An 18,287-nucleotide genomic window follows, 5' to 3' on the forward strand; every position below is an offset into this window, starting at 1 on the left:
AACATGTCCGCGATATGATTGAATGAGATGTCAGAGCCGGCCGGAGTGGCCTTGCGGTTCTATTCGTTAAAGCCTGGAACCGAGCGACCGCTACGGTCGCAGGTTCGAATCCTGCCTCAGGCATGGATGTGTGTGATGTCCTTAGGTTAGTTAGGTTTAATTAGTTCTAAGTTCTAAGCGACTGATGACCTCAGAAGTTAAGTCGCATAGTGCTCAGAGCCATTTGAACCATTTGAGATGTCAGAGCTAATCACCCCTCCCCAGAATTTAACGGATATTAGGTGACTTGTGTGTGGAGATGTGGTGTCAAGTCCCTCCAACGACTTACCAAGGCCTCATTGCTTCCATGCTGTGATGTGTAGCCGCTGTTATCCGTCCCAAAGGTGGACATACCGGCTATTAGAGAGGTAGTCATAGTGTTCTGGCTGCTCAGTGTACGCGTCCTGTAATGAATACACTACTGGCCATTAAAATTGCTACACCACGAAGATGACGTGCTACATACGCAAGATTTAACCGACAGGAAGAAGATGCTGTGATATGTAAATGATTAGCTTTTCAGAGCATTCACACAAGGCTGGTGCTAGTGGCGACACCTACAACGTGCTGAGATGAGGAAAGTTTCCAACCGATTTCTCATACACAAACAGCAATTGACCGGCGTTGTCTGCTGAAACGTTGTTGTGATGCCTCGTGTAAGGAGGAGAAATGCGAACCATCACGCTTCCGACTTTGATAAAAGTCGGATTGTATCCTATCGCGATTGCAGTTTATCGAATCGCGACATTGCTCCTTGCGTTGGTCAAGATCCAGTGACTGTTAGCAGAATATGGAATCGGTGGGTTCAGGAGGGTAATACGGAACGCCGTGCTGGATTCCAATGGCCTCGTATCACTAGCAGTCGAGATGTCAGGCATCTTATCCGCATGGCTGTAACCGATCGTGCAGCCACATTTGCAAGACAACAACCATCTGCACGAACAGTTCGACGACGTTTGCGGCAGCTTGGACTATCAGCTCGGAGACCATGACTGCGGTTACCCTTGACGCTGCATCACAGACAGGAGCGCCTGCGATGGGGTACTCAACGACGAACCTGGGTGCACGAATTGCAAAACGTCATTTTTTCGGATGAATCCAGGTTCTGTTTACAGCATCACGATGGTCGCATGCGTGATTAGCGACATCGCGGTGAACGCACATTGGAAGTGTGTATTCGTCATCACCATACTGGCGTATCACCTGATGTGATTGTATGGGATGCCATTCGTTACACGTCTCGGTCACCTCTTGTTCGCATTGGCGGCACTTTGAACAGTGTACGTTACATTTCAGATGTGTTACGACCCGTGGCTCTACCCTTCATTCGACCCCTGCGAAACCCTACATTTCAGCAGGATGACGCACGCCCGCATGTTGCAGGTCCTGTACGGGCCTTTCTGGATACAGAAAATGTTCGACTGCTTCCCTGGCCGGCACATTCTCCAGATCTCTCACCAATTGAAAACGTCTGGTCAATGGTGGCCGAGCAACTGGCTCGTCACAGCCACTAGTCTTGATGAACCGTGGTATCGTGTTGAAGCTGCATGGGCAGCTGTCCCTGTACACGCCATCCAAGCTCTGTTTGACTCAATGCCCAGGCGTCAAGGCCGTTATTACGGCCAGAGGTGGTTGTTCTGGGTAATGATTTCTCAGGATCTATGCACCCAAATGGCGTGAAAATGTAATCACATCTCAGTTCTAGTAAAATATATTTGTCCAATGAATACCCGTTTATCATCTGCATTTCTTCTAGCTGTAGCATTTGTAATGGCCAATAGTGTAATAAATGAGGGCCGCCTGAAGTCTGCGCCCTATCACTGCCAGTAGGGGAGGATCTGTGCCATGTGGCTGAGTTCTGATACCACGCATTGGGTTCAGGTATTCCACATGTTGCAGGTAGTTCAAGCCCTGGAGCAGGTTCTGGCACACCATCTCGCGTACAGTATGTAGCAACCATCGATAGTTTTCCGCTGCCGTTCCTGGCTTGTCCTTCGTAAACGTGACTTCAAAATATCTCTGTTCAGTAACTGGTGGTAGGGGGATGATAGTGCCCGAGACCACGTGCGATATCCAATACCACCCACGTATTGATGTTCCGGAGACTGCCCGCGGCCTGTCTGTATTGCTTGGTCGAGTTTGGTATGGTGCTCCTGCACTGGTGAAACGAACCAGCAATAACAGGTCGTCGACATATGTCTTATGTCGGCAGGTCATGTCCTGCATTATGATGACAGATAGCCTGTGTTTGAGATCCCTGAGCAGTGGTCCGAGGGCGAGGGTGAGGCATAAATGCAGGAAGAGAGGGGACAGCCTTGTTGTGGAGACCTCTTAATAGGTACTGGGCACAGCGTCCATCCATTGACCTGGATATTAAAGCTGTCTAATGCCAAAAGGCGCTGCAGGGTTGCGATGAGGCTTTGGGGTCCATTACCTAGAAGAGAAGCTATGGCGCTCTTAGTCGAAGGCCCAATCGAAATCGATAGTCGATCTCCGCTCTAGGGCGTTATGCTGAGCCGGTTCCTATTAAGTTCCTGCAGTCGCTGGTGGACATTTGTATGCTGGCATCTCCCCTGGACATCTTGGCAACTTCGTCGTAGGGCGACCTGCATAAATCCTGGCGATGACCGTGTACTCAGCGTTCAGCATTGCAACTGGCCGATCATCTTCGACCACTTGTCCTTCCTCTGGCTTGTGCAGTGCTATGAGAAGTCCTTCGACAAAAGTAGATGTTACAGTGCAGTTCTGACACATGATTCACGGAACATTGTAACACTGTAGGGCACTATGAAGTCACGGAAGATCCGATAAACTCAATTGATAATCCATCAAGCCCTGGAAACTTCTTGATCGCACCCTCGTCCGACGCGTCCCTCCACCTTTTCAGCCACACGGCAGTGTTCTTGCCAAACTGCATAAGTGTCTTGCAAACTGCCGGTTTGTTGCAGAGGAGCCGGCACGCCAAAGTCGAGGGATGTCGGGATTGACGTTTATCACGGTTGGTCCACATTGTGGACGGCAGTCCGGGTCCTAGAGATGAGTTACGTTCATTATCCAAAAGCCATTAATATGCAAGACTTGTTGTGGGTGGAGATGCATCGTGCAGATATAGGCGCTGTATAGAAGAAGGCCAGAGGCCATCATCCAGTGGCCCCTGCTCCCTGTGTAATATCTCGTGATACATGATTCAGTCCGCTCACTGAATGGTAAGATCCGTGTGTCCAGAGCTGTTGCCTTGTACCTTTTCCTAAATGTCGCAGCTGGCCGCAGTGGACGAGCGGTTCTAGGTGCTTCAGTCTGGAACCGCGCGACCGCTACAGTCGCAGGTTCGAATCCTGCTTCGGACATAGATGTGTGTGATGTCCCTAGGTTAGTTAGGTGTAAGTAGTTCTAAGTTCTAGGGGACTGATGACCTCAGATGTTAAGTCCCATAGTGCTCAGAGCCATTTGTACCGTTTGAACCAAATGTCACGCAAGTGAACCTTGTGAATGACCATACCCAATTCCGAACAAGGTATTCCTGCAGGATTTCATCCTTGGGGTGAAAGACGCTATGAAAATCGCCAGCGAAGACGCTGTGTTCGTACCGTACTATGGAAAACTGGAGAGATGTCCTTAGAGTAGAACCTGGTCTAATCACGACGTTTGGTGGTGGCTGTCGGTGCATAAATATTAATAAATCGGGTGTCTAGTGTCCCGACGGCGAATCTTTGAGCAGAGGGGGAGATATGTGATATCAGTGGTTTCGATGCCATCACGCACTAAAATCGCCAAGGCGATGTCTGTGGGACACGTAAAGTCGACTCCTGTGGCGATTTGGATCTTGGCAGGGGCGCTAACCATGCTGATATTCATCGTGGCCAAGCGGTAAGGCAAGGTCATCCATGGTGATGGTGCAGTGAATAGATGTCACAAGCGACGTTACACCCGAGCGTATGCGACCCTCCCGGTGTTGTTCAGACGTCAGTGGGCCCAGGATCACGGTCCTGGCCCGTCTCGACGTCCAGCCCACGACGTGAGCGAGGAAGTCTGTTCATGTTCCGTAAGATCGTGGAGGTTGATAGGAAGAGACCGAGTGGCTTCGCAGCCTGCACTAGAGCCTTCCTGCTGATCTCTGTTCACTATAGAGGATTGGCAGATGGACGCCGCCAATTTTGCCATGCGTTCCACAGGGGTGGAGCCGGTACCAATGGTTTCAGCTTCTTAATTGAGGTTCCGAGGCGTGAGTTCGTTTCCTCCGGCGAGTGGGAGGTGCCGTGTTCCCACACGGTCCTGCCACGTCACTTTCGGCGTTTCGGTGAACGCTCTGTTCGTGCGTGGCCTTCCGCGTCGGGCGATGTCACTTACCCGCGCCTCGCTGGAAGAAAGGCTTTGGTTGGTACAGTAAGTGAATCGATTGCCATCCTGCTGTCAGCGGTGCTTTTAGTGTTTGGTGTTATTGATGGCTTCGTACGGATTTTTCCCACTGATCAGGCTGACTGACTGGTCTGATGTTGGTACGCAGTGGGTTGTTACGACACGGCAACGTCGATCTGTTAGGTCTGGGCACACGTAGACGTTGTAAGTGCCGCTGTGTAAGTCACTGGAAGGGTCGCCGGCGTCGATTGAAGTTGTGTGATCCGACACTGGAGGCACTGAGAACGTAGGTAACTTTCCTTACCGCAACCGAAACACATTTCAGGCTGGCCGTCATAAATAATTATGGCTCGGCAGCCTCCTGTCTGTAGGTATGATGGCACGTGCCGTCGGAGTTAAACGTGGATATTGCGTGCTCCACTGAGCACTAAATTGGGTCCTAAATTGGGTCTAATTTTCGCCCTCGTTTTCTTGTGGCGTGCCGTAGGGGTGGAGCAACGCCACGTCTGCTGCCGGAGTTCAAAGGGTAGAGTTCGAATATGCGTATATTCTGCAGTCCCAGTCCGGCATGGTCAACCTCGACGTTGCCAACATTTCCCTCTGCATCCCAGAAGCGGAGTTCTTGTTTCATCACTCGAAGAACCTTGTCACCTTCAGCGTTGTTAGTAAGTTTTACATAGACCTTACTACTTACGATCGAAAAGCGGATGATAGACGATGGCGGCAACCGGGATTTTGGCCTCTTCCTTTGAAAAGCGCTCGACTTCGAAGGATTTTGGGCAAGCAAAGCCGTTTCGAAATGCGAATTTCAAAGCTGATTTCCTGTATTGATTCGCCGTGTCACGTTAGTGTCGGACGTAGGAAGTAAAGCCGTCGGCAGACGGACCGTGCTATGGAACGTCAACGTTGAGCGTGCTGAGTTCAACGTGCTGATGATCACCCAGAAATGATGCGACTTGCGCATACGGTACGTGAGCCCCAACGTGGTATACGCGATCACAACGCACTCAATCGGCAGTTGCGGGGTGTTTCTAGTTCGTAAATCACACGGGCGCGCGTAAAATTCCCACGTTAGCTCTATTAAAACGCAAACCATCGTTCACTAAAAGGAATGTACCATGTCCAATCAATAAGGACACAGGCTTATAGAAGCTCTATTACAAACAGCGCGGTACCAATTTGGAGTACTTCTCCGCATAAGAGAAACATTATTTCATCATTCCAACGTTTTCGTAAAGACCCAAAGTCAGTCTTACTTGATCACTGTTCCTAAGCAGTAGTAGAAACTTTGCAACATGTGAATTACGAAGCGTAAAAGAAAAAGGAGGAAAATACATTTATACAAGTAGCGTAAGCTGTCCTGTAGATTAAGCCAACTGAACAAAGTCACCCCTCAAAAAAAGGTGAACTTATATTTACATAACAAAATATTATAATTGTCAGTAGGCTGTTTAGGTTTTTATGTTGGTAACGCCACGTAGCGCTCTGTATGAAAATCACTGACTGTGCTGTGTGCAGTCTGTGGCTGGTTTGCATTGCTGGAATATTTGCTATTGTAGTGTTGGGCAGTTGGATGTGAACAACGCGTAGCGTTGCGCAGTTGGAGGTGAGCCGCCAGCAGTGGAGAATGTGGGGAGAGAGATGGCGGGGTTTTGAGAGCGGATGATCTGCACGTGTGTCCATCAGAAAGAGTAAATTTCTAAGCCCGGAGTTCACGAACTGATATATATATATATATAAAAAATGACTTTTGAACACTATTAATGTAATGAGGAAAAGCTCAAAATAATGATAATAATGAACACTGTTAAGGTAAATACATTGTTTGTTCTCTAGCAAAATCTTTCATTTGGTAAGTATGCCTATCAGTAGTCAGTGCCTTCAGTAGTCAGAATCTTATATTTAGCTGGCAGTATTGGCGTCGCTGTGTTGCAGTAGTTCGAGTAACGAAGATTTTTGTGAGGTAAGTGATTCATGAAAGGTATAGGTTATTGTCAGTCAGGACCATTTTTTGTAGGAATTACTGAAAGTGAGATTGCGTTGCGCTAACAATATTGTGTGTCAACTTAGTGATGATTAGAATAAGTAAAGAGAAATGTCTGCGTACGTTCAGTTTCGCTCATCTGTTTGAAAATCAAATAACGTAAGAGGTTTATCAGCACAGACATTTATAATTTTTCTAAGGGGACGTTTCATAGTAAATACGTATATTAAACAAATAACAAAGTATCAGAACCTAATAAAAACTCTAATGTTATGAAAAAAAATCCAGAAATGTCTAGACGCGAACCATCGCCATAACAAGCAACTACGACGCGGATCGGTGACGCTACTCATTTAAACCAACACGGTATTTGTGCACAGTCATAATATCTTACCACTTACTGAAAACCTTAATCGTAGATATGGTAATAATTGAAATCTAATTATAAAAAATTGTACCAAGAACAATGCGTTTTGGGTGGATTTTCAGTCTGTCGCTGCCTTCTCATAACACGCAAGTAATAAAAAAATTTTTTGTCACGAATATGTTGTTTCTCATTATTGTATTGGAACGAATCACACAATTAACCACGGGTTTCCCAGTGATTCTCAATTTTCTGGTGCTCAGAAACGGCATATATACGTATAGGCTTGAAATGAATGCCAATATGGCGCCTCACAACTCTGTGCTAAACGGAGATGGCGTGCATGTGACGTAGGTGGCGTTGTGTCATCTGATTGGTCAACGCTCAGAATATCTGACATGCTAGATATTGCTCTGCACGTTCGGAAAGACTCCCGAACGTGCTATTCCACGCTATGACGTCAGAAACTCGGCACGCTCAATTCTCAACGTTCGGATGCACGGTCCGTGTGCCGACGGCTTAAGCAAGGCGAGCATGCTTGCACTGTAGGCCGAAAAACACGACACGTGCACGCTGCCTAGCTGCTGACCCGGACTGTGATTTATTTTGCTGTACTCCTCTCTTTCCCTGGACATTTTTGTACTTACTTCTTCCGTCGATCAATTGTTTCTACTGTTACTTAAGGTTTCTTCACAGTTACCTTCCTTGAACCTACGTTTGACTCTTCAACATCTGTTATTGTTCTTTCTATAGATGTTCTCTTCAACTGAATTGGTTTCTGTTGGTATTCCTTAGAGTATTACCCACATCTTTAGCGAAACGCAAAAGCCTCTCATCATTCCTCAGTACTTCTGCATCCCACTTTCTTCCATACTGACGAGTCTCTGAAATTTCAGTTTACCCTTGATCATTACTAATCTGTGATTTGAGTCTATACCTGCCGCTTCGTACGCCTTACATTCCTGTATCCGATTTCAGAATGTCTGTCCGATCATGATATACTCCAGCTGGCATCCTCCTTTGTCTCCATGTCTTTTCCAGGCATACCTCTTCCCTTCATGGTTTTTGGGGAGAGTACCCACCTTGCCATCTGAAATTTATTGCGGACCTCAATTAGTCTTTCTCCTCTCTCGTACTAACTGCCAAGCCCATATTCTCTTCTTTCTGTTCCTTCCCCAACAATAACGTTCTAAATCCCCATGATTTTTAGATGTTTAACTCCGTTTACACATTCAGTTACCCCTTCAATATTCTCATATATTTTCTCTATCTCTTCATCTTATGTTTGGGACATTGGCATGTATACCTGAACTGTCGTTGTCAGCTTTGGTTTGCTGTCGAATCTGATGAGAACAACATTACCACTGAACTATTCACGGTTGCCCACACTACGCCCTACTTTCCTTTTCATAACTAATCTTACTCTCGTTGTACGATTTTCTGCTGTTATTACCCTATTTTCGTCGGACCAGAAATCATTGTTTCCTTACCCTTTCATTTCACTGACCCCCCAGTATACAGACTTAGTCTTTGTGTTTCCTTCTTGAAACTTTCTACCTTTCTCCTATTTTCAAAGTTCTGACATTCCGTCCCCCAACTCGTACAATGTCCCGTCGTCGGTCATTGCATCTTTTTCTCATGGTCATAGCTCCCTTGGCAATTTTTTGCAGGAGATCACATGTGGAAGTAATCGGGAATCTTTTGCCAATGTAGAGAGCGTCATTACACTTAACCAATTACAGTCCACATGCCCTGAGGTTACACGTCACGTGTCTTTAATGCAGTGTTTTCTATTGCCTTCTGAGTCCACATAGCGTTGATCATTGCTGATTTTTATGACATTTCGGGGCCATTTCCCACTCCAAGCACAAGAGAGTGCCCCGTACATCGGTCCGCTCCTTCGCCCTCTTTGTAAGGCCGTTGGCCGAAAGAAGGTGACTCCTTACAAGGGGAGGCCATTGCTGATAGGTGTTATACAAAATCCAAGCAGTGGTAGATTGTACACCAGACCCAGAACGTTTTGGTTATTAATTAAAGACACTACATCTATATCACGGATGAGCAGATTTGAAACCTCTTTAATACACACACATCAAAAAAAGTTTTGAATCACCTCGGTTCCTAGAGTTCTGGAACCTGTATACAAAATTGAAATAGAGATCAACATAAACATCATTTCCACCCTTTTTACTGCTCATGAAACCCACACATTGCAGGTTGTACCAACATACAGCAAGATCTTCAGAGGTGATAGTGCAGATTGCTGCGCACACCGGTACCTCTAATACTCAGCAGCACGTCTTCTTGCATTGATGCATACCTGTATTCGGCGTGGCATACCATCAACAAGTTCATCAAGGCACTGTTGGACCATATTATCCCAATTCTCAACGGCGATTCGGCGTAGGTCCCTGAGACTGGTTGGTCGTCCATAAACAGCCCTTTTAAATCTATCCCAGACACGTTCGATACGGTTCACGTCTGGGGAACATGCTTGCCACTTTAGTCGAGCGATGTCGTTATCCTGAAGGAAGTCGTTCACAACGTGTGCACGATGGGGGCGCGAATTGTCGTCCATGAAGACGAATGCCTCGCCAGTATGCTGCCGATATGGTTGTACTGTCGGTCGGAGGATGGCATTCACATATCGTACAGCCGTTACGGGGCCTTCCGTGACCACCAGCGGCGTACGTCGGCCGCACATAATGCCACCCCAAAACAGCAGGAAACCTCCACCTTGCTGCACTCGCTGGACAGTGTGTCTAAGGCGTTCAGCTTCACCGAGTTGCCTCCAAACACGTCTCTGACGATTGTCTGGTTGAAGACATATCCGACACTCATCGGTGAAGACAACGTGATGCCAATCCTGAGCGGTCTATTTGGCATTTTGTTGAGCCCGTCTGGATCACGCTGCATGGTGTCGTAGTTGCAAAGATGGATCTCGCTATGGACGACGGGTGTGAAGTTCCACATCGTGCAGCCTATTGCGCACAGTTTGAGTCTTAACACGAAAAGCATTATTCAACATGGTGGCGTTGCTGTCAGGGCTCCTCCGAGCCATAATCCGTAGGTAGCGGTCATCCACTGCAGGAGTAGCTCTTGGGCGACCTGAGCGAGGTGTTTCATCGACAGTTCCTGTATCTCCTCCATGTCCGAACAACATCGCTTTGGTTCACTCCGAGACGCCTGGACACTTCCCTTGTTGAGAGCCCTTCCTGGCACAAACTAACAATGCGGACGCGACCGAACGGCGGTACTGACCATCTAGGTATGGTTGAACTACAGTCAACGCGAGCCGTGTACCTCCTTCCTGGTGGAAAGACTGGAACTGATCGGCTGTCTGACCCCCTGCGTCTAATAGGCGCTGCTCATGCATGGTTGTTTACATTTTTGGAGGGGTTTAGTGACATTTCTGAACAGTCAAAGGGGCTGTGTCTGTGATACAGTATCCAGTCAACGTCTATGGGAACCGTAGTGCTGCAAAACTTTTTTTGATGTGTGTATAATACACAATAAATGCACAGGAAATGCACATTAAAATGTTTATCAGTTACTTAATAGCAAACTAAAATGCGTGTGTAATTGTATGTAATCAAAAACTTGACTTTTGGGTGAATTAAAAATAATGACAAGTCAGTATGACACGAAAACAATATTAACTAAGGGCAACTTGAATATAAAAATGAAGTAACAGTCATAATATATTCTTCGGTAAGGATATAAAGTTATTTTCTAACATTAAATACAAACAATTTAGGTTAGGCGTGACCGTGACGGTTATGAATATAAGTTGAAAACAGGAAAAGGAGTAGCTAGTCTCATTTATTATATTATACTTTCCACTACACCCTTTTGAGGATTATAACAGCATTATTGTGTGTGTTACCTTAACTGGTATTTTATGTACGTCTTTTGGCTAGTCCATGTCACTGTATGGCAGCAGATGAGAAAGAAAAAATTTAAGTGATTTTTTATTTATGAGTTGCGAACTGAAATGGAAATTCCTGGAAGGCCAACGACGTTCTTCTTGCGAAAAACTGTTGAGTTTAGAGGATAGGAATTGGAGATGACTGCAGAACGATTCTGCTGTCACCAATGAACATTTCGAGTAAGGACCGCGAAGGCAAGATAACAGAAATTAGGACTCATAAGGAGACACATAGACATTTCCGAATAGAATAGGAAATGACTAGTAGTGGTACACAGTACCTTCCGTCATATACCATACAGTGTCTAGTGGACTGTGCAAGCAGATTCAGATGCACATACATCTAAGAAATACCTGAGGCAACACAAGGATTACATCCATAAGTAATGTAAACAGACAGCTATGCGCTTAAACTGACTGGGTAAGCAAAGAGGAAATTCCTAGTTAGAAACGACGGTTCAATCCCGCGTCCGGCCATCCTGATTTAGGTTTTCCGTGATTTCCCTATATCACTTCAGGCAAATGCCGGGATGGTTCCTTTGAAAGGGCACGACCGATTTCCTTCCCCATCCTTCCCTAACCCGAGCTTGTGCTCCGTCTCTAACGACCTCGTTGTCGATGGGACGTTAAACACTAATCTCCTCCTCCTAGTTAGAAACAACCATGGATCATGTGACGAACCAACTAATGATACAGGTAAATACGAAAGGAACAAAGAATTAGTCTTTCTTGTGTGCAGTGCTGGTGAAAGATGCAGTGCCCTTAAGAACTGCATTCAACGGAAACAAGGTATAGCACAAGAGGTTTCGATAAGTAGTGTAACACATTTCTTACGCGGAATTTGTTGTGGAACATCGAGGAATACTCCCGCCTCAGCCCCCATAGTTTCATGGAGTTCCGGTAGGTGGTGGCGCTACACGTAGCCTTCAAAATGGCATCTGTAATAGAGGTGTGTTCCTAACAGAGAGCTGTCATTGAGTTTCTTTTGGAGGAAAACCAATGCATTCCAGACACTCACAGGCGCTTATAGTGTGTCTACGGATAACTGGCACTGAACAAAAGCACGATGAGTCGTTGGCCGAGGCGTCCGTCATCATCACAAAAAGGTCGTGCAAACCTGTCGTATGTCCCGCGTGCCGGCTGGTCGTATTCCACTGTGACTCCTGCAGTGTTGGAACGTGCGGACACTCCCGTTCGAGGTGATCGACGGATCACAATCAAACACCTCGCTGCACAATTGGACGTCTTCGTTGGTAGTGATGACACACTCGTACACCAGTTGATGTGTGCCTTCTGCGTTACTTGCTGCCTAACAGAAGACTATAAAAAGTCACGATGGACCATCTGCGCGATACGAAGCTGATCGTGATACTTTTTGTCGAATATGGGTTCATCACTTCGAATCGGAAATAAAACTGCAATCCAGCGGAAACAAAACTGCAATCCAGCGGAAACAAAACTGCAATCCATGGAGTGGCGCCGGACCACGTCACCTCCGAAGAAAAAGTTGCACCCTCAACCGGTAAAGTCATGGCGACAGTCTTTTGAGACTCTGTAGAGGTTATTCTCCTTGACGTCCGCCGTCATGGTGCAACGATCAAATTCGATGTGTATTGTGCTCCCCACAGAAAACTTAAGGAAAAGACTCAGCGTGTTCGTCGCCACAAAAATGCAAACTAACTTCTCTTTCTCCACGAAAATGCGGGGCTTCACACATATCAGCCTAACCGAAACAAGCTCACAAAACTTCACTGAACTCTTCTTCCTTATCCACTCTACAGCCCGGACCTCTCATCTTCCGACATCCATCTGTTTGGCCTAATTAAGAATGCACTGGATAATGGTGTGGTTGTATATGCAGCAAAATGTTGGCTTCGACGCACACCACTAGAGAGGTGTCATGTGGGTATACATCCCCTCCTAGTAACGTGGCTTAAGACTGTCGCATTGAACGAAGATTATAATGATAGAGTTTTGCAGCCAAAAGTGGGGAGTAATATTGTGTATTGGAAGCATGAACAAAACCAACTTGTTTTCAGAAATAAATATGTTGCATTTCTTATGAAACGCTCCTTGTATGTGTGTACTGAGGGGTTATAGTGCTGACGTTTCATTTGTCATGATTATAGGCGATCAGACGGCGTTCAGGACTGCGACGGGGCGGTAAATAAAGAAGTGCGGTTGCAGAGAGTTCACACGAATGTGCATATACAAATGTTTATTAAAAAATGTTATTGCAAGTTTTGGCTCCCACGTAAGTCTCAGGGGATGGTTTCCACACTTGGTGCATTAGTACACTTCCACACCCGCGCATTTGTTATAGTTTTTTAATTAATTATTCACTCAGACATGAGTACAGTTTATGCTAGGGAACAAAACCTAGGCGATTATTGTAGCAAAATCAGTTTTTCACGACACAGTTCAAGCACTATTTATTGGCGTTGTCCTTTTCTTTCACACAATGAAATTAGCACTGGTGAGACGGTTTACAGTTTTACTTTAATAATGACTCCGAGCCCCCAATAGAAGTAATGTAGACTGCTATAAACGAAAATTACTCACTCAATTCGAACAGAACCACAGGTCCCACTGTCCTCTTTGTTCTAGCAGTTCTGGCGCGAAATCACAGTTCGCCACACGTTCACTTACGACGATGTATACCTCTTAAATCGTACTCACACAAATAATCGTAGCACTTCCAGTTCACCAAATATATGCTTGCACTATTATACAATACTCTTTGTCGAAATAAATAGACGCGAAAAAGAATTCTCAAACGACCACATGGGCCACCCTCAAGTGGGGCCTGCTCGCCACACACCCTCCAAAACGACTGACCAACGACTGACCCCTGGCCAAGATGGCTGCTCGCTTATATAGGCTCGGACGTCAACCCCCTGGTTATGCAAGTACCAATCTCACCAGTTAAGGCTACAAATTTTGATATATACATCCCTCGACAGAAATAAGTACACCATCGGAACCGCGCTAAAAAGTACATCTCATTTACTGTGTTGCACCTAGGATTATTCTATCGCCCGTAAATCAAGTTTTAGTTTTTGCAAAATTTCGCCACTTAGCGCAAATTTGCTTGTTGACATCTGTGCTGCAAAGTTTTAACATAGAACTGCATATAGCACCGTTTTTAGACGTTATCTACAGCGATCTACACATTGCGCTGCTCAAAATCTTAATATCTATATTAATTAATTGTTGTTGTTGTTGTTGTGGTCTTCAGTCCTGAGACTGGTTTGATGCAGCTCTCCATGCTACTCTATCCTGTGCAAGCTTCTTCATCTCCCAGTACCTATTGCAACCTACATCCTTCTGAATCTTCTTAGTGTATTCATCTCTTGGTCTCCCTCTACGATTTTTACCCTCCACGCTGCCCTCCAATACTAAATTGGTGATCCCTTGATGCCTCAGAACATGTCCTACCAACCGATCCCTTCTTCTGGTCAAGTTGTGCCACAAACTTCTCTTCTCCCCAATCCTATTCAATACTTCCTCATTAGTTATGTGATCTACCCATCTAATCTTCAGCATTCTTCTGTAGCACCACATTTCGAAAGTTTCTATTCTCTTCTTGTCCAAACTATTTATCGTCCATGTTTCACTTCCATACATGGCTACACTCCATACGAATACTTTCAGAAATGACTTCCTGACACTTAAATCAATACTGGCTGTTAACAAATTTCTCTTTTTCAGAAACGCTTTCCTTGCCATTGCCAGCCTACATTTTATATCCTCTCTACTTCGACCATCATCAGTTATTTTGCTCCCCAAATAGCAAAACTCCTTTACTACTTTAAGTGCCTCATTTCCTAATCTAATTCCCTCAGCATCACCCGACTTAATTCGACTACATTCCATTATCCTTGTTTTGCTTTTGTTGATGTTCATCTTATATCCTCCTTTCAAGACACTGTCCATTCCCTTCAACTGCTCTTCCAAGTCCTTTGCTGTCTCTGACAGAATTACAATGTCATCGGCGAACCTCAAAGTTTTTATTTCTTCTCCATGAATTTTAATACCTACTCCGAATTTTTCTTTTGTTTCCTTTACTGCTTGCTCAAAATACAGATTGAACAACATCGGGGAGAGGCTACAACCCTGTCTTACTCCCTTCCCAACAACTGCTTCCCTTTCATGTCCCTCGACTCTTATAACTGCCATCTGGTTTCTGTACAAATTGTAAATAGCCTTTCGCTCCCTGTATTTTACCCCTGCCACCTTTAGAATTTGAAAGAGAGTATTCCAGTCAGTATTAATTAATTATGGACGATAAATGTTAATAATAATTTACAAACAATGAAAACTATTGCAAGTTAAGTGTATAGTATAGCTTAACTAGTTTAAAATACGTGTGATGCCACCCAAAATATTATATAGTGCCGTTCTTTACGTCATGAATTTTCTATTGAATTTTGTAAACAATTTCCCCTCAGACTTTGTTTATTGCTCTTTACGGGCTTAATTATTTATGAATCTTAACATATGACTACGGCACTCGATCCGCTATGACGAGACGTTTTTAATGAGTGCTCGCTCATTCCTGTAAGTTGTTATTTACTATTTCTATTAATCTTTCAGTATTCGTGTTATTAACCGATTTTGAGGCTACCATTAACTTTCGCGTTTCGTGACTTGAAATAAAGATCGATGTTTCAGAAGGTTCATATTGCTGACCACAACCCACTGCCACATCGCTCTTCTCCGTAAGTTGCATAGTTTTCGCGCAATGCGCGAAAAACCAAACAATGCCCTAACTGCAGGCCACGTGGTCGCCCGACCGTTGCAAATCTCAAGCGGGCGCGGCACACTCTTCCGCGAATCGCGCGCCGTGTAGCGCGCTCGCTCTCCACAAAGCAATCCTTGCATGCTAGAAACATCCATCTAGTAACGGGGGTTTGTACCGTCACAGGACCTTTGTCTATTATGACTCTGGAAGTGGTAACGGTGCTGAATTTAGAGGTGAACAGCACTTCCAACATTCATTTTAGGGCACAACCATGGCCCTGCAACGAGTACATCATTTTGCTAAACAACTTCAGCCATCTGAACGGCGTCGCATCCACCTACAGGGAACTGGATTGACGTATCGGACTGTTGCACGTGTTAGGCACCGTGTATCAGTGGTGTGTCGGTGTATTCAACAGTGGTCTGTGGGACATTCCCACATCTGCAGGGCGGGTTCTGGACGTCTGCGTCACACAGACGCACTTCTGCGTAGTACAGTCAGTAGTGTTAAGATCATGCGTGTGTCTGAGCAGGCTACCACTGACTCTACGGCACCGCTAGTCATGGCTACTGGAGAGGAAATGACGCTCTGTTGTCTTCAGTGATGAGAGAAGGTTCTGTCTGTGTGCGAGTGATGAGCGTACACGCATGTAGCGTAGACTGTGAACTGCCTATCCCAGAGCACATTCGCCCACGACCCTTAGGTCCCACCCCAGGCTCCACGGTTACGGGAGGGGAGGGGTGTTAACAGTTAGGACTCGCAGTCACATTTAGGGTTTCTGCGGTATAAACAAACCAGTGGCCGCTACATACTCTTCGTACTCAAAATCCTACCGACCAATGAAACTATTCTCCGTAATCGGAACGACGTTCGAATCGGTCATAAATAGAAGAATACTAACCTTCGCCGAAATGACGCAATTAATGCCCAAAACACAGGCTGGCTTCCGCAAACACCGTGCCACGATCGACCCCATTCTAAGGGTCTGCAGTGGACTAACAGGAGTAAACTTGTCCAACCACGCTGCAGGTCTGCTCCTCGATATAGAAGGGGCGTTTGACAGAGTGTGGCACAAATGACTGTACTACAACCTACATGAGCTGGGAATGCTGACCCAACTGACCACACTTCTGTCAAACAGACTCGATAACAGACCATCCAGAATCTATGTCAACAGAAGCCGCTCAGAACCCTTCCACCCAGAGGCAGGTGTACCGCAGGGAGCGATTCTCTCGCCCCTCCTCTATAGCCTACACCCTTCCGACATCCCGCACCCCACAGGCTGGAACGACACGGCCTTCAACTAACTGGAGCTGTGGCTGCGAAAATGGAGAATCAAACCAAATGCGCAGAAAACCCAGCTGATCATCTGCAACCATAAGCTTTTGTCACAAACAACAAATTGAGCACTACCACAAACGAATATACGACTATGGGGAGAAGCAATAAAACCAAAAAATACAGCCACCTACCTAGGAACAATCAGACAAAACCCTGACATGGACACCCCACATACAAAAAACAATAAACAAAGCGAACAACAGATGCAACCTAATTAAACTAATAAGAGGCAGGGCAAATGGGGCATGCAACGAGACCCTACTTCACACGTACAAAGCATTTGTAAGACCAGTACTAGAATACGTTGCCCCAGTCTGGTTAGCTAGCAAAAATAACACCCAGAGGCTAATAGCGTTAGAGAGAAAAATCTTAAGAATAGCAGGACGGCTCAACAGACGAACAAGAAACGAAACTTTATACCAAACCACCAAAGTTATCCCTATAAAACGCAGATGAATCACGCTGACAGCAAGAATTAGCAACAACAGGACAACGAACAAAACTCTAACAACAGATCTCTTAAACTACGTGCCCACAGAGTTTAATTACCCACAGCATAAACATTCATTCCCACCGAAAATAATCAAAGAGTGCATGGCAATAGAAGACGGATCCACTCAAAACATCGCAACTGAAATACTATAGCATCTGATAGAAGACGAAAGCCACAATTAATCAACAAAGGCAGAAGCACATCAAACAACATCAACACAATGACCCTTGCGGAGGTTTTCGAGAGGTTTCCCTCCTGCACTTGGGCGAATGCTAGGGTCTTAACATCCTCTCACTAGCCAAGAAAATATAAGATCATACAGGAAAAAATCTCAACTGAAATAATAAATTGTGCCCCAACAGCAGTACATAAGATAAGCTAAGGCACCAAAGAACACTAGGTTCTCCATGTGCCCGCCTCCTCTCATCAGGAGCAGGAATGAAAAAAAAATAGTTTTCGAACTACTGTCGTAATCAGCATAATCACCAGATATCTCGCATATTGATCACATACGGTATGTATTCACGCGGGAACTTATTTCGTCCTCTAGGGCCTGCAACGACGACTTCCAAATTGCAACAAATGATATAAGATACTCGGAACAATCAATCGTAGGATGCCATTCGACATCTGTATGATCGTTTGCAAGGTATATTACAAGCCTGTGTGGCCATCAGAGTCGGGTGGTACCGTGTATCGTTTTCCAGGCATTTGCCAAATCCAAAGCCTTTTATCGGACAGCCAAGGGGTGTATCCTCACTTGCGACATACCACATACTTACAGACTTTGGGACCCTCATACGACCAACATGGGAAGTCAAGTACACCTGTGTGGAACTATACAGAAATGTGGGGGATTCACGCAGGTGAAATTCCCGCTACGATGAAGTGACGTTGCCCTAATCGCTTCAAACTATGGGGTGTTCAAAAAGTCTCTCCACAGTGCCGTGTGATGGTTAGCCGCGCGTGCCGTATGCCGCAGTAATATACCGAAATGAAACTAAGTGAAATACAAGTCATTAATTTATTGAATATTCA

Source organism: Schistocerca piceifrons, chromosome 3, assembly GCF_021461385.2.
Source record: "Schistocerca piceifrons isolate TAMUIC-IGC-003096 chromosome 3, iqSchPice1.1, whole genome shotgun sequence".
In the NCBI taxonomy this organism is placed as follows: domain Eukaryota; kingdom Metazoa; phylum Arthropoda; class Insecta; order Orthoptera; family Acrididae; genus Schistocerca; species Schistocerca piceifrons.